Here is a 19,024-nt window from a genome sequence, read left to right as displayed (position 1 = left end):
TACTGTACCGACCGCCTGGTCCTGCTCGTATATTTTTAGATGATTTCTCTGAGTTCATGTCATCTATTATAACACTTGAGAGTGTTTTAATCCTTGGAGATTTTAACCTCCATGTTGATAACTCCACATGTCCTATGGCCACTGAGTTGATGACTCTTATGGACTCTTTTAACTTTGTACAACATGTGTCAGGTCCAACACACACCAAAGGTCATACTTTAGATTTAGTTTTTTCTTTTGGTTTAAAAATAGACAAATTAAGCATAAATGATTTACAGTTAAGTGACCACTGCTGTATTTTATTTAACCTGTCAATCACTCTGACTAAAATCCCTTCCAATGTGAAAAAACAGCGACGCATCCTAAATGAAGCAGCTTTCAGTGGGTTTTCTGCCTCCTTTGACCCAACTTCCTTCGCTAGCTGTGATGATGTTGACTCTTTTATGGCTAACTTTAATAATCACTGTCTGACTCTGTTAAATACAGTAGCACCAGCTAAAAACGTTGTTAGCATTCATAAAAAACCTTGTCCATGGATGAATGAAACCATTTTTAACTTCAAAAGAAGCTGTCGGAAAGTGGAACGGTTGTGGAAAACAACTAAACTGGAAGTGCATCGACTCCATCTTAAGGAAAAGATAATGGAGCTAAATGAAATAATAAAGCGCGCCCGCTCTACTTATTTCACTAACCTTGTTCTACAAAATAAGAGAAACCCCAGAGTCTTGTTCAACACTAATGAACATCTTGTTACACCCCCACCGTCCCATGTCCCTGTACACACAAGGGATGATTGTAACATGTTTTTAAACTTCTTTGTAAATAAAGTAGAAGATATTAGGGCCAGTATCACGACTCCTTTGGTCAGCTTGTGCACTTCTGTAGCTCCCGTCAGCACATGGTCCTCCTTCTCTCCTGTCAGCCTACAGGATATTCAGGATCTAGTGAGAAAAATGAAACCCACATCGAGCCCTGTGGATATTATTCCAACCTCACTGCTTTTAAATGTTTTTGATGAAGTCGGTCCATGGTTGGTGAAACTGATCAACCTTTCACTTAAATCCGGCACAGTCCCCAGCTACTTTAAACACGCCCTAGTAAATCCCATTCTCAAAAAGCCTAATCTTGATCCAGGTCAGCCTATAAACTACCGGCCCATATCTAAGCTTCCATTCATGTCAAAAATGATGGAAAAAGTGGTAGCCAAGCAGCTAACATCAATCATGGAAGATAATGATCTTTATGATAAATATCAATCTGGTTTTAGGTCGATCCACTCCACTGAAACTGCCCTTGTGAAGGTTTCCAGTGACGTGATGATGGCTGCTGATTCTGGTCGCTACACAGTTTTAACTTTATTGGATTTAACATCTGCTTTCGACACCGTAGATCACAACACACTGATCCATCGTCTCAAATCAGAAATGGGATTTTCCGGTACTGTACTACAGTGGTTTGCCTCGTATATAAATGGTAGAACTTTTAATGTGGCTTTTAATGATGTATTGTCCAATGTGTCCACCCTGTCATGTGGAGTACCCCAGCGCTCTGTTCTGGGGCCTGTTTTGTTTTTATTGTACCTGATGCCTCTTGGTCGGTTGATCCGTGGTTTTAAAAATGTTTCTTATCATTTTTATGCTGATGATATCCAGTTATACTGCTCTTTTAATGACTCAGAGTTTCACTTTTTACCTGAGTTCTTGGACTGTATCTCATGCATCAAAAACTGGTTTTCATCAAACTACCTCCAGATAAACCCCAACAAAACAGAAACTCTGATCATCGCCCCTGATAAAAAGATCCCACTTATTAAGAAATCTCTCGGTGATTTGGGTTCATCAGTGAAATCCAGCATCAGAAATCTTGGGGTTGTGTTTAACCAATCGATGTCTTTGGAGGGCCACTGTCATCAACTGACTAAAAACTGTTTTTACCATCTGAGAAATATCTCAAAAGTGAGGCATCTACTGTCCAAACCTGATCTGGAACTGGTCATCCATGCTTTTATTTCGTCCCGCATTGACTACTGTAACTCAGTTTTTACCTGTTTTAATAAGTCGACCCTGTGTAAACTCCAAATGGTTCAAAATGCTGCTGCCAGACTTTTGACCGGTACGTCCAGAACATCACACATTACCCCGATACTTTCCTCCCTGCACTGGCTCCCTGTCAAGTTCCGGATTGAATATAAAATACTGGTTCTAACATTCCGGGCTTTGCATGGCCAGGCTCCTCTATACATTTCAGACATGTTGTGTCCCTACACTTCAGGACGCAGCCTTCGATCCTCAGGTCAGGGTCTACTAAGGTTCCCAAAAACTAAATTTAAAACCAGAGGAGACCTGGCGTTCCAGGCTGCAGCCCCCAGACTCTGGAATGGTCTGCCCCAGTCTCTCCGGGAGATGAACTGCGTGGACACTTTTAAAAAACATTTGAAGACTTCGCTTTTCAAAAAAGCTTTTAGTTAACAAGATTTTATTTTTAATTTTTACTGCCCTTTTATGATGCCACACATGTGATGTAAATGTATGTTTATTGTTTCTGTGTACAGCACTTTGTGATTTTATCTGCGAAAAGCGCTTTATAAATAAATACTTACTTACTTACTTACTTACTGTGGCGCTGCAGAAGATTGGACAGCTGCTGCAGGCCACGCCCCCGCCCAGGCCCACCGGGAACGAAGCGGATGGCGAGATGGAGGGAGACGTGCGACAAATCCTCCAGCACCAGGACTTCCAGACGCTCTGCGACGCCATCGTCAGCGACTGCGCCAAGTTTGACAACTTCAGCATTGTCAACTGCCTCTACGCCGTAGCCACGCTCGGTAAGTGGCCCCCGTGTAGTGCCTAGGTGCCAGGGTTGGGCTCAATTATAATTGTAATCGTTTAATTGATCATTAATTACAATAATAACGTAATTATAACTATAACTGTAATTGAAAACATCTGTTGCTGTTGTAATCATAATTGAATTGTAATAGAGTTCAGATAATTGACTTTGTAATTGTAATTGGCATAAACATTATATAAAACTAAACTACCAATGCAGTGCAATTAATCAGAATTTGATTACGATTTCGATTGTTACACAACGATTAAAAAAAACAAAAAAAAAAAAACAATAGATTAGAAATATATTTTATTTGCTAAATAAAGCAAACATCCACAATTTAGGATATCTACAAAGAATAAAGCTTGGCAAACACAAGAAGAAACAATTACTAATACTAACTTTGCATTGTTTAAGTTTTAATTGTTTATTACTTCTGTAGCAGTGAGACACGCCCACAGCGCACATTGCTGAAGTAAAGTGTGCGTTCACACCGAATACGACTGAAGTGACTAGATTACATTCAAATTAATGTAAATGACACAACCTCAAGTTATCTCCCCTGAAGCGACGTGACTTGTGTGATTGGAGCGACTAGGTCAAACACAACCTCGTTGCTTAAAGTTAAAAAATTTGAACTTTTCAAGCGACTTCAAGTGACAACTCCCCCGTCCTTCACTGTCTGTAGAGCCAAGGCAGCAGCCCCTCCCTCCCACTACTGTGCAGACAGCTGCTGCAGAGGGCTGTACTACACTTCCTCCATTTATCGGCGCAAAATACAAGCGGTTAACTTCTTGAATAATCCTACATTCTGAGTGAACTCATCCTTTAGTAACTCCGTGAGTTGATCATTTAAACCATAAAAGCGGAGCTGTCTGTGATAAGTGCTGTAAACATATGACTGGAGAAGAAGTGATCAGCCCCCCCCCTCTCTCTCACCCCTGTCACTGGCTCTAAACACACACACCCCCCCACACACACACACACACACACATTGTTCCCTGGTTGTCGCATCACTGGAGCGATGAAATGATGGAGTGACCAAAAAGCACCACTATGTTCAAGCAACTCATCACGGGCGATTGAAGTGACTGCAGTCGCTACAGTCACGTTAGGTGTGAACGCATCTTAACAAAGCGCTGTCTTCTCAACTACTACATACAATACACAGCACACACAGCCCATAGGCACATACAGTAGCACACACAGCCCATAGGCACATACAGTAGCACACACAGCCCATAGGCGCATACAGTAGCACACACAGCCCATAGGCGCATACAGTAGCACACACAGCCCATAGGCGCATACAGTAGCACACACAGCCCATAGGCGCATACAGTAGCACACACAGCCCATAGGCACATACAGTAGCACACACAGCCCATAGGCACATAGCACACACAGCTCCGCAGACTATATCACTCACAACTGTCCCTGCTCACACAAACCAGGAAGACACACACAGCAGCAAGAAGTACATGCCCGTCCACGCAGAGACCGATGGGAATACACACGCGATGTGTCTGTGCACACACACATGACGAGCCCTTTGATTAGACCAGAATCAACTCTTTATAGAAAGAAAGATCAATTCTCACTGAGGGCTGAGATAGGAGGAAAACTAGTCCCTCCTCCCAGCTTTTATAGGAGGGGCAGGGCCAACAGTGACAGTTGGTGATGCACAATGGTCACATTAGCTGGGTTTCCATTGAAGGTTGTTTTTGGCAGGAGCTTCGCAACTGAAATCTCATCCCGTGAGACTTCGCTGCAGGAAGACGGACGCTCCAAACCTACTTATCATTCCTTTGTTTTTTCACGTTTGTGTTTGGCACTAATAACTTTAAAGTATAATGCTTAGAAACTTTCCGGTCTCCTCTTCTGTTTACTCGTATTGCGTCATGTTATCTCAGAGAGAAGTGGTCACGTGACCAGCTACGTCACGTTCTGTGGCGTGTATTTGCGGAAAAAGTGTTTCCATAGTGCTTTTGCCATGTTTCTATATAGAAACGTCTGACATTTTTCCTCATGAAAGCTTAAAAACATTTTTACAATATGAGAGTGCTTTTTTTTAAATTCAGGTGTTTCCATTACCAGTATTTATTTAGATTTTGCGCATTTCCAAGGGTAATGGAAACACAGCTAATGACATATTCTGTCTCAGTCAATAGCAAAAATCAATTGTTATAGCTGGCGTTCAACCCATAGTGACTCTGACATTTTACAACTAAATAGGCAAAATTAAAATACTTTTACTAACTAGGATAAATCAACAGCACTACTTAATACCCAAATACATGTGTATTAAGCAGAAAAAAGTGGGTTTAAGGTTTAGTAACTCTCTAAAGAATATATTTTACATTGTTTTGTCCAAAAAATAAATAACCTTTTGGTTGACAATCGTTTGAATAATTGTTAATAATTTCAATTATCACTAAAACGATTGTGATTGTAATTTTTTCTATAATTGAGCAGCCCTAAAAACTAGGGATGTAACGATTCACTCAACTCCCGATACGATTCGATTCACGATACTGGGTTCACAATACAATTCTCTCACGGTTTATTTTACAAAATGGGACTGTAGTCAAATGATGACTGAAAAATATTCCTTTATTTTTTTTGGAAAATACTGTATTATTTTCCTTTTATTTTTAATTGCCAAAGAATCTCTTGATAAACTATTCAAAACAATGTAATTTAATACAATAATACAAATGAAGAAGCCTATTCATTTAAATTCTGGTTCTATAGTAAACAATGCAAAACTGCATAAACGGAAGTTTAGATATGGGCCTGTAGTTTATAGGCTCCCCGGGATCCCGATTAGGCTTTTTAAGAATGGGATTTATTACAGCATGTTTAAAAAAATTTGGGGACCGAGCCAGATAGAAGTGAGAGATTTATCAGTTTTACCACCCAAGGACCCACAACAAGAGCAGTGGAGTGGGAAATATGTCCACTGGGCTCGATGTGGGTTTCATCTTTCCCACTAAATCCTGAACATCCTGTAGTCTGACAGGAGTGAAGGAGAACCATGAGCACACAGAGGCTACTGTAATGCACAAGTTAACAAAAGGAGGAGTGATACTGGCCCTGATGTTTGTACATTGTTTACAAAGAATGAACGATTGCAGTGATCCATGCGTGTGCACCGACACATGGGATGGTGGGGCTGCAACAAGGTTTTCAATAGTTTCCAACAAGACTCTGGGGTTTTTTTATTTCATGAAACAAGATCTGAGAAATAGGCAGAGCGGACGTGTTTTATTTTTTCATTTAGCTCCATTATCATGTCTTTAAGATGGAGTCTATGTACTTCTAATTTTGTGGCTTTCCACAAATGCTCCACCTTCCGGCAGCTTTTCCTGAAGTTAGAAATAGCTTCATTTATCCACGGACACGTTTTTTTATGACCGCAGTGAGCGACAGTTCCAACTTTGTGGTTTGGTAGTAGCCATTGAAGCAGAGAAGAAGAGCTCTCTGAAGCCACCTTTACTCTCCCTTAAACAGCGTGCTGACACGCTCTGGTGGCTGAAGTTAGAGAGTAAATCACAGACTGTTGAAGACGCACTAACCTTGAGGATAGAAGTCCTTTCAAGATTCATAGTGTTTATTATCATGTGCATAGTAAGGGAACATGTTTCCCTGTACAATGAAAAACAAACAAATGTGAAACAAAGAACAGAACAAAATAAAGAAAAGAAAAGAAAAGAAAAGTATAACAATAATTATTATAATTTAAAAAGTAATAAAGATTTATCTGTACGAGGTAGAAAAAATAGAAAAATCAAATATAAAATGTATTAGAGCTGAAGTTGAAGCATATTCAGTCTTTTTGGGTGGGAGTCCTTCACCAGTGTTTGATTTTCTTCAGATACAAAGCAGATATCTCGCAAAATATGTTGCAAAACTCAAACAGCCCCGATTCACACGAGAAAAGTAGTTTGTGCAGCTGTAGCGTCAGATTGGAGAAGTTATAACTGCAGTGTTGATTACAAGTTTGCAGCTGTGCTTTTTCTGTGAGTTCTTCACATTCAGATCACGCATGTGTGAATATTTTCTTTGGGTTTAAATTTGAACTCGACAGGTTCACATTTTTTCCCATAATTTGTGATGTGAAATTCATTTCACGTGTGGATTTTTTATACACAAGCTCACATCACATTCTATAAGCTCTCCCATTTTATCTATCTTCATAACCGAAAATCAGATGTGTTGCAATCACGTTTGTGGCCCCGCCCCCTGTGATAACAGCTGTCCCTGCTGTTTTGTTTGCTGATTATTTCCTCCACTGTTCTGCAGAAGGAGCTCTTTGAGATGAGGACTCCAGCCACTTCACAGAGGAAGCCAAAGTTTGACGGGGAACCTCGGAAACCCCCAGTGTGAGTGACAGTTGCTCCTGTCTGTTGCTCCTGTCTGTTGCTCCTGTCTGTTGTTCCTGTCTGTTGTTCCTGTCTGTCGTTCCTGTCTGTCGTTCCTGTCTGTCGTTCCTGTCTGTCGTTCCTGTCTGTCGTTCCTGTCTGTTGTTCCTGTCCGTTGTTCTTGTCAGTCGTTCCTGTTTATTGTTTGCGTCGGTCGTTCCTGTTGGTTGTTCCTGTCTGTCGTTCTTGTCCGTTGTTTTTGTCAGTTGTTCCTGTCTGTCGTCCCTCTCAATTGTTCCTGTCTGTTGTTCCTGTCAGTCGTTCCTGTTTATTGTTCGTGTCGGTCATTCCTATTCGTCGTTCCTGTTTGTCGTTCTTGTTCGTTGTTCCTGTCAGTCTATCTCGTCAGTCGTTCTTCTCGATTGTTTCTGTCTGTTGTTCTTGTCCGTTTTTCCTGTCAGTTGTTCCTGTCCCGACAGTACATTGTGAGTGTTGTGGGTGCTTTAGGAGCGGCTACCAGATGTTCTCTCAGGAGCTGCTGACAAACGGAAAAATGGACAAAAAAAATCAAATGTGCTCATAAAAAAAAAAAAAAGACAAAACTGCTCCAAAAACCCACAAAATTGGAGAAAATGGCAGAGTTTGCAGCGGTCAAACAGCTGGGGTGATGAATATTCACTTCTATCTGAGAAACAAAAGCTGTCTGTGCTTCCCTTCACTAAACTCTGCTTGTGTCTCGTTCAGAAACGTCGCAGCACGACTAAAGTCTGCAGCCCTGAAGCTAAAGTGCGAGTGACAGCAAGAGGAAAGGCCGGCAGCTCCAGAGACGTGACGCCTGGAATCCAGGCGAGTAAGAGGGCCATGGCCTACCGCGCAAAGGTAACACACGCCCTCACACGTCCATCAATCTCAGCGTAACACACGGCCTCACACATCCATCAATCTCAGCGCAACACACGCCCTCACACGTCCATCAATCTCAGCGTAACACACGGCCTCACACATCCATCATTCTCAGCGTAACACACGCCCTCACACGTCCAACAATCTCAGCGTAACACACGCCCTCACACATCCATCGACCTCAGCGTAACACACGCCCTCACACGTCCAACAATCTCAGCGTAACACACGGCCTCACACGTCCATCGACCTCAGCGTAACACACGCCCTCACACGTCCATCAACCTCAGCGTAACACACGCCCTCACACGTCCATCAGTCTCAGCGTAACACACGCCCTCACACGTCCAACAATCTCAGCGTAACACACGGCCTCACACATCCATCAATCTCAGCGTAACACACGCCCTCACACGTCCATCAACCTCAGCGTAACACACGCCATCACACGTCCAACAATCTCAGCGTAACACACGCCCTCACACGTCCAACAATCTCAGCGTAACACACGTCCTCACACATCCATCAGTCTCAGCGTAACACACGGCTTCACACGTCCATCAATCTCAGCGTAACACACGGCCTCACACGTCCATCAACCACAGCGTAACACACGCCCTCACACGTCCATCAGTCTCAGCGTAACACACGCCCTCACACATCCATCGACCTCAGCGTAACACACGCCCTCACACGTCCAACAATCTCAGCGTAACACACGCCCTCACACGTCCAACAATCTCAGCGTAACACACGCCCTCACACGTCCATCAGTCTCAGCGTAACACACGCCCTCACACATCCATCGACCTCAGCGTAACACACGCCCTCACACGTCCAACAATCTCAGCGTAACACACGCCCTCACACGTCCAACAATCTCAGCGTAACACACGCCCTCACACGTCCATCAGTCTCAGCGTAACACACACCCTCACACATCCATCAGTCTCAGCGTAACACACGGCTTCACACGTCCATCAATCTCAGCGTAACACACGGCTTCACACGTCCATCAGTCTCAGCGTAACACACGCCCTCACACGTCCATCAGTCTCAGCGTAACACACGGCCTCACACGTCCATCAGTCTCAGCGTAACACACGCCCTCACACGTCCATCAGTCTCAGCGTAACACACGGCTTCACACGTCTCACTATTGGATCCTTTCACTGAATGCCCGTAGACTACGTCACTTCCTTCACTCCCAATCTTTACGACAGAGCTATTGGGACGTGATTTTTGAATGTAAACTGACCACATGACGTTTGTTAATTATTTTTATCGTACACATGTAAATGTAGTAAATATGTGACTGTTTTTGTGGTGTTTTTAATTGTTTATTAAAAAAAGACAAACATGAAAAACCAGCATAAGACACGTGCTTTGCTTTAGGGTAACATCTCCCCTTATTTTAAGTTTTGTTTTTTTCTGAGCACGTGATGAAGTCGTATGATATTTAACTTCTAAAATAAATATTTGGAAAATCGATTAATAAGAAACATTTTATCTCTGTAATTTAAAAACACCAAATGACGAGATAGATTTATATGTGTACGAGCAGCAACGATGTAATACTTTATTTAAATATTTAGATACTAAAGTAATAATAATGTACTGATGAAAAATTATCAAACGTATATATAATATTAATAAAATAATAATAAAAACTGAAATGATGGACCCAACTAGTCTATTTTTATTACATTTTCATTTCTTCAACCAGACACTTAAATCCATATTTAAAGCTAACACCAAAGCTCAAGATTGAAATTATTATGAATTGATGTTTGATGTAAATAAAGTAGTGAAAAATGATAGTTACATTGTTTTAAAAAAAATAATGATTTGCATAAACAAAATGTACAATAACTGATCAAAACACAATACACAACATTGACGATCAAAAACCAAACAGAAAATTAAATAAAAAACAGAATAAATCAGAATTCACTCAAAACATAAATAATTAACCAATAATTTGGTAAATTTTCACAGCAGGTTTAGGTGTGCAAACTAATTTTTTATAAACATTATTTTAACTCATGAAAACAGTGACATGACTTCATTTTTTTAATATCTGCATTAATTGTTTTTTTAAAAAAAAGCCAATATTAAAATAGGGTTGTAAAAAAAACTTTTATCCTTATTTTTAAACCAAACTCAAGTGATGGAAAATCAATATCCTCTTTGGTTTACGCTGTCACTGTTGCCATGGTGACACGAATTGCTGTAAAATAGTACACAAACTGCTGTAAAATAGTACGCATACTGCTGTCAAATTGTATGTGTACTGCCGTAAAATGTATGCATACTGCTGTAAAATAGGACACGGACTGCCGTAAAATAGGACACAAACTACTGTACGATTGTATGCGCACTGCCGTAAAATAGAATGCATACTGCTCTAAAATAGTATGCGTACTACCGTAAAATAGTACACGAACTACCTTAGAATATTACACAAACTGCTGTCAAATAGTACAGGTTGCTAAGTTACTGCTGTGCTTTCCTTTTCCAGCAGGACATGTCGGACTCAGACGAAGATGACAAAAGTGAATCGTCGGACTCTGATGAAGACGATGAGACGTCAGGAAGCAGCGAGAGTGAAGATGACGAGGTAACTTTGATCCCTGACTTTTCACTGCTGTCACTCTGAAATACTGTAAGTCTGAATTCAAAGATTAGGGACCGTCTGAATGTGTTTTACATTTAGAAATGTGACTGATTTTGTTCAGAGACATTTTTGGAAACGTTGAGAAAAATACACAAAATGACTCGAATCACACAGAAAAAGATACAATGTAACCAAAAACACAAAAAATTAGGGATGCACCGAATATATTCGGCCGAATATTGCAAAAAAAAGCAACATTCAGCCTTCGGTTTAGTGAGTTAAAATCAAGGCCTAATAGTAGCGTGTGACCCAATGATGCAATCAAACAACGACAGTGATTTGGAGTCAGAAAAGTGTGTGCGCGTTGCTGCAGAACCTGAGCAACAGCAGCAAACACAGCTAGACTCTCTCCTTTCCGCTTACCGCTCTCATCACGAATCAGTAAACATCCCCATTGTTTCCTCCTTACACTACACCAGGTCTCTCTGCATAGGCTGGTGTAGCAATAGCATGGAGTGCTAACAGCTGATGTGTAAACAATGGGTTCGTGGCTCCAAGCAGTGACTCCCAACACGATTGGCAGCAGAAAAAGTAGTGCAGTTTGTATTTACATATATGGTAATAAAGTATAATATATATTCTATATTAAACAGCAGTGTTTGTTTTAGTTGTTAGATAGTTGGAGAGGGAGGAGCTCACATTCTAGGAGGCGTGTTAGGTGACGTCACCTGCCAACGTGGGCAAAATCCAAATGTCCTGTTTAAAGCTGACTGTTTATAAAATATAAGAGAGGAAACAGAACTTTTTACACTTTGTTCCTCTGAATGAGGCTAAATGGATGTTTATCACTGTAGCAAAAACATTATTAAGAGATTTTTTTTTCATCATACCTCCCCTTTAATGCACTTTAGCTTTTTTTTTGGATGCATGTTTTGTTTTATTTGAAGGCCTAATATAAATGAAAAACTTTGTTGTGCTTTATATGAAAAGCAAAGGCTACTGGAATATTTAAAAAATGTAAGAATATTCAATAAACATTTACTTTCTTTAAAAAAACGTGTAAAAATGTATTCTCGGCTATTAATGCATTATTAAAAAAATAGTGAAAAACTTAACAACCGCATTCGATATTCGGCCAAGCGTTTATATTTTATTCGGCTTCGGCCACAAAAATGACAACAAAACCACACAAAATGATGACAAAATACACAAGTGACACTAAAACACGCAAAATGACAGAAAAACACACAAAAAGGACAACACAAATGCACAAAATGAAAACAAATACATTTGCTCATAAATAATTAGGGGAAAAAAAGACTCCAAAAACTAAAAAAAAGATACAGAAAAATACAAAAAATGCACTCCTACAACATACAAAATGATGACAAAAATACACAAAAAGACCAAAGAATTCATAAAGGGACACTAAAATACACCAAATGACACATTAAAAGGACAACATAAATGCAGAAAATGAAACCAAATGTGCACATGAATAATTGGTGGGGTTAAGATACTCAAAAAAATACTCAAATTTTATCCCAAAGCCCAGAAAAAGATACGATAGAGAAACAAAAATACAAAACATGACAACAAAACAAAACAAATTGTCAAGAAAAATAAAAAAAATACTCAAAATTATGACCAAAATACACAAAATGACGGAATAATTCACAGAGAGACACCATAAATGCACTAAATGAAGCCAAATATGCTCATAAATAATGGAAAGAAAATAAACATAACACAGCCAAACAAAAATGACAAGAAAAATAGATAAAAATTACTCCTACAACAACAAAATGAGAGAAAAATACACAAAATGACATAAAAACACACAAAAAACACCAAAGGAAACCAAATGTGCTCATGAATAATTGGGAGGGGAAAAAGACAAAATGCCTCCTAAAACCACGGGGAAAAAACCCACAAAATTACTCCAAAAACCCATAATAATTTACATAAACTTCAAACAAAACCACACACAAAAAGAACAACACAAAAACACGCTGAGGTTTTTGTCGTTTGATCGTCGATTTATTTTTTATTTTTATTTATTCAGTTTATTTCCGACATGGTTACATTCACTTTTTTTTTTTTTTTTTTTTTTTTTCTTTTTTTGTACATGCCGAAAAAGGAGACGAGAGAAGCAGTTTGCTTATCCGGGTCCCGTCCCCTGTTTTACCATCGCAAATTTACATGGGTTTACATGTCTCTCTGGTCAAACATTCTTGATTTCTTCTGAACGTCCATCTGTAGTCAGTGTTGTCCTCTTATCTTTGTTTGTATTGGCCTTGTTCCCTGCCAGACGTTGTTAGCATTCCTCCAGTTCAAGAATAGTTCCTCTTTCGAAGGTGTTTGGAAGGTTTTTCCCTTTTCATCCACAATGTCACCTTGTTTTGTCTCTACATCAAGGGTAATCCAGCTGTTGTTAGTTCCATTGGCAGTGTTGTATCCTCCACTGTCTGATGATGGGATCAGATCCAACTTGTATAAACACATCACTACATCCCAGTTCACAAGCAAGGCAGTATTTTAATGTAATATATCTTAGTTCATAAGCGTGTTTCTAACTGCTGTTGTTAGTTTTATTGGCAGTGTTGTATTTTCCACTGTTAGATTTAACTTGTATAAACACATTATTATATCCCAGCTCATAAGCAAGGCAGTAATTTCATTGTATAAAAAAAACGTGTTTCTAACTGCATATGACAATAAACACTTTGAATTTAAAATTTAATGTAATCCTTAATCACCCCACCACCTAGTAATTGAAATGAATAAATGACAGACCTTTTTTACTCTTGGTTTCACATTTAAATCGGTCTCCGTAAAATAATCACAGTCTGAGTTTTGTTTCCAGTGTTTATATAGATCTGGGTCCATATCCATGATTACCATCAGTAGTGTTGTTGTTTAGGTGGATCCTTCGTATTTTCCCAAGTTGTCCATCGTTTTGACGAGAACTGGTTTTCCGTCCTCTTCTTCCAGGATGTAAATCCTGCAGTTTTTTGACCAAGTCTTCATAATCTTTCCTTCTTTTTTTATTTGGCGTGCCTTCCATGCGATGCTTGCATTTTGTTTCGTCAGGTTTTCATTGATGTACACCTTCGTTCCCTTGAGTTTATTTCTTTGCTTGAGTATTTCTCCTTTGAATTTCATATTCGTGAAGGTTATTTTTACAGCTCTGGTATCATTTCTCTTTGGCAGGAGATGGCAGGAGTTGATGTTGTCAGGGTTCAGGACAATGTCCTTCGACTTCAGGAAGTCAATGACCTGTTGTTCAATCGATTTTGTTTCTTCGTAACTCCTGGGTTTTATCTTTAGGCCTGTGATGATGACATCTTTCTCTCTTTCCTTTTGTTCCAGCTGTTCAACCCTCGCGTTCAACAATTTTATCTCTTCAGCATTTCTTTCATTCTTTTCTTTCAGTACCTTTGTTTCGCTTTGTAGTCTTTCCAGTGAGTTTTCCAGCGTCTTTTCCAACGACTTTATCTCGGCAGATAGGTTTTGTAGACCCTCGCGTATCATCTCCTTGACCTCTTCCAAACCCGAATTGGGTTCTGAGGGGCCTCCCTGCGGTTTTTTCACCATTTTCCTTCAGTCTTGGGCCCAGTTTTTCAGGCTGTTCAGGCTGTTCAGCTGTAGCCAGTTGTAGCCAAGGTCGTGTTATCGGAGCAAACGAAAACACGTCTGCTCTCACCAAAGACCAGAGATCATTCCGTTGATGTTGGCGTGTTTTTGTTTTCCTCAGAACGACGATGACGACGATGAAGACGATGAAGATCAGAGCTCTTCTGAAGAATCCAGCGAGTCCGACTCAGACTAGCTCCGCCCATTCCCTTCATTAGAGAGGACAGGCTGTGCAGGCCACGCCTCCTCACACGCCAGCCACCTGCAGTGATGATGTCACACTGCTGCTCTCTTCTAGCCCGGTTCACGTGTGTGTGTGTCTGTTTCTCAGCATGTGTGTGTGTGTGTGTGTCTGTCAACGTGTGCGTTTGTGTGTGTGTGTGTGTCTGTCAGTGTGTGTGCGTGTGTGTGTCTGTCAGTGTGTGTGTGGAGCCTTTTGTTACCTGCGAGTGTGTGTGTTTTAGTTTTTTAAGCAAAGCGTGCTTTTTATCTGATGGACTGTTTAATGGGCGGGGTTTATAGGGCAGTGGGAGGAGTCAGACTGACAAAAAGAATAAGAAATAAATGCACTTTTTCTCATCTTGCTCTTGTGTCGTCATGGTAACCATTTCATTTCATCTTTGTTCACAGTTTAACACAAAACACACACACACGCTCTTTAAGATGAAATCCACAATACAGACATTGCAACCTGGTGGTCTGGGGCCCCGATGAGGCCCTCGGCCTTATTTTATTGAGCCCCCTCCAAAAAAATGAACAAATTGAATCCAAAAATACACAAAATCACTGCAAACAAACAAATATGAGAAAATGTCACCAAATGAGAGAGAAAAAACACACAAAATGACGACCAAGATACAGAAAAAAGTACAGTATGAATTTTAATAAAACAATATGCCAACAAAACCAAATAAACTGACAGAAAAACACAGAAAAAGATACAATATACTGTAAATCCATAAAATGACAACAGAAATACACAAAGTGATGAAAAATTCATGAAGGGACATCAAAATGACAGAGAAATACACAAAAAGGACAACATAAACACAAAACCAAATGTGCTCATAAATAACTGAAAGAAAAATAAACGACAACAAAATCCGTAATGACTCCAAAAAACACAAGTGAGAAAAATTCACAAAATTACAACAAAAACACAAAAAGATACAATATAAAAACACAAAAATGAACAAACTGACAAGAAAAATACACAAAATGACTTCAATAAACAGAAAAAAGACAATTTATCCAAAAACACAAAAAATTTAAACAAAACCACATAAACACAAACATATCTCTAAAAACAAAACAGCAACAAAAATGATTTGAAAAATGCAAACCTTCAACAAAGATGCCACAAAATGATGATAAAAATACACAAAAATGACTCAAAAAGCCCCAAATTACAACATAAATACACAAAATTACTTCAATAACACATTAAATAACAAATATTGTGTATTTATTAAATACACAAAATGAGAGGGAAAAATATGAAGCGACCCACAAAACACACAGTGTTGACTTTCTTTCTGCCCTCTTTAATCTAAACCCTTTATTATAATTAGAGCCAGGCGCTGAGCTCAGCATAACAGTAGATGAAGTCGTTAGTGACCAAAGCCAAACTTTCCATATTTTAACCTTTTTTCTTCACTTTTTCTTGCCATATTTTTGCTCATTTTAATGCATCCATTACTCTTATTTCTCCCACTTCTACATCAAATTCCAGTGCTTTTTCTGCACATTTTTTCCACTGTCAAGACATGTTCAGCACATATAAACCCTTTTCACCTAATGTCACACGTGTTGACCCATTATTGTCAATTTTAACTTTTTTTCACCGTATTTCATAATTATTTTTTTTAACCAATTTAACCACATTCACCATTTGTCATGCCCATTATTGAACCCATTTTATTTCTGATTAAAACAAGGATTTCCATCTTTAAAGTGACTTTATACTATGGCCCAAATATTAGTAAACGTTCCTGGATAACAGTGGATATTATTCAGATGAATAAATAAATGTGGTTATCACAGATTCATATTGGGTCCAGCAATGTGTTTTTGGAAATAGAAAAATGTCTCGTCCATCCTCCTCCAACACTGGATCAGCTCAGGGATGTGTTTTCTCCTCTACAGCTGTAGATCTTCAGAGGAAAACAGCTTTGTGATGAAGTCCTGACGACACAGGTTTTCAGGATCAGAGACGAGCCACGAGCCTGCGCTGGCACAATTTATCACATGGTGTGAGGATCATTATCTGGATCTGAACGTTGCTAAAACCAAATATATGGCCATTGATTTCAGATGTGTTGTCCCAAACATGTTAGTGTCATTCAGGGTGAGAATGTTGAGATTGTTGACAGCTATAAATATCTTGTAGTTTGACCTGAACACTGATTGTAAAACGAGGGCAGCAAAGAAGATTTCTGCTGAGGAAATTCAACTCATTCAACGTAAACAAAACCGTTCTTAATAACTTTTATTGTTCATTTATTGAACGCCTCCTCACTTTTTCTTTATTTCTTGGTTCCAAGGCTTGTCAGTGAAGGATAAAAATAAGCTCCAAAATGTCTGGGGTCAGAATGAGGGACCTCCATTCTTTGTGGGAGGAGCAAGTGCTGAAAAAAGCCAAATGTATCCTGGCTCCGCCCCAACATCCTCTGTTTTTGCAGTTTGTCTTGTTGCTGCAGGGCGTCGTTTTAACGTCGTCTCGGCACGGAAAACAAATCGGTTTTCCAATTCTTTTGTGCCCTCTGTGATGAAATTGTTAAATTCATTTACTGACCACTGTGTGTGTTGTTTGTATGTGACTGCTCTGCTGCTCTGACAATTGCTACAATTACTGTAATTGATGAATGAGTTTCCTTCGCAGGGTGGCTGGGCGCACCCTTCGAGATAGGGTGAGAAGCTCAGTCACTCGGGAGGAGCTCGGAGTAGAGTCGCTGCTCCTTCACGTTGAAAGCAGCCAGCTCGGGCTCAGGCATCTGTTTCGGATGCTTCCTGGTCGCCTCCCTCGGGAGGTGTTTCAGGCATGTCCTACTGGGAAGAGGCCTCATGGAAGGCCCAGGACATGCTGGAGGGACTATGTCTCTGAGCTGGCCTGGTGTCGCCTCGGGGTCGTGCGTGGATCGGGAGGTCTGGGCATCTCTGCTGAGACTGCTGCCTCCGCGACCCAGCCCCGGATAAAAGCAGAAGAAAATGGATGGATGGATGGATGTATGGATGGATGGATGTATGGATGGATAATAATCTAGATCTGTATAATAGGGCCTTAGTGTTTTATTAGTGTAGCCTTTTCACACTCTCCGAAATCTTGCTCTCGTTCAGTTCTCGTGCGATAGTTCAATTGTCAAGAGGGAAACCTGAATTTTTAGCGTGTGTGCAGCATTAGCTTTAGCAGCTAACTCAGCATTTCTGACTTGGAGACCGGTACCGCGCTTACCCAAAAAATCTTTAAAGGGTAAAACCTAACCCTATATCATCTAAGTTGAACTTTGACTCAGATACTAGTCTCAGCATTGAGGTCAGAAGGTCTGTCTCCCTCTGTGAAATGCAAATGTGGACCAAGGGGGGACCCCTTCCCCTTCCTGGCCAAACAGAGGAACAGTAGCATCCAAGAACAGGTTCGTTCCTGTTCTCACCTCTCTGTTACACTACGATCAAAAGGAAACAACCAGTCAATGTTTACGTGCTAAGTTTTCAAACTCTGGGCTCCGACTCCCTGCAGATTTTATTACCCCCAGAACCCAAACTAGAGGTCACTCAGGATGTCGGACAAATACCAGCTGTTTGTTTCCCTCTCAGATGAGAACAAAGAATATGTACTTGTTTGAAAAGTCACAAAAGAAGGATTATTGGAATGGTTCCTGCAGAAATCTAGATTGCAAATATTGTCTGTCCTATGCCACTCTACAGATAATTCAAGAACCAACAGAATGTTATTTTTAATCATAATTAATATTCTCATTCATATAAACCATTATCAACTACCTTTATCCTCCTACAGATGTTATTCATTCTATGCAATATACCTCTTCTCTTCAAGCTGAGTATAAGACTTCAACAGATGCTTTAAACATATGAGGTTTACAACCCCAGTAAGTTTTCTCTGTAGCTCAGCTGTTGGAACGTTGATTAACTTGTGAACCCTGAAGTTTCTTTGTTCTAAGGCTAAAGCCTTAAACTCCTCCCGTTGGTCTCCGGTTTCCTGTCATATCATTTATGCCTTTTTTGTCTGGGATTCTTCAGAGTAAATCTGACCCCGACTGCTCTCACAGGGCTTCTGTCTCAGCCCTGTTCTTTTGATTCTGCTTGTGTTAATAAACTTTGTATTATTATGTGAGACAGTTTTGTCGACGACCTTTTTTTCCACATTACATCTTTTTCATCCTCCACATCATCACCTGGGAAACCACGACAATATGAATAAACATAATGAACTAATTTTGCCCTAACAACACTCATTTAATTTAAAATTCCCTTTTCACTACTATGCCATTGGCACATTAGATTTAGAAATTAATAACAGCTCTCCTCATGTAATTATCAGATTAGACACAATAAGTGACTTCTTCCAGAGCATGTTTCTACTGCTCTATATTCCATTGACAGCAGGTTTTAAACAGCAATATCATGTCACAAAGTGACAAGATGCACCAGCTCAGAT

Source organism: Gouania willdenowi, chromosome 17, assembly GCF_900634775.1.
Source record: "Gouania willdenowi chromosome 17, fGouWil2.1, whole genome shotgun sequence".
In the NCBI taxonomy this organism is placed as follows: domain Eukaryota; kingdom Metazoa; phylum Chordata; class Actinopteri; order Blenniiformes; family Gobiesocidae; genus Gouania; species Gouania willdenowi.
Note: the sequence above shows the minus strand (reverse complement) of the source record.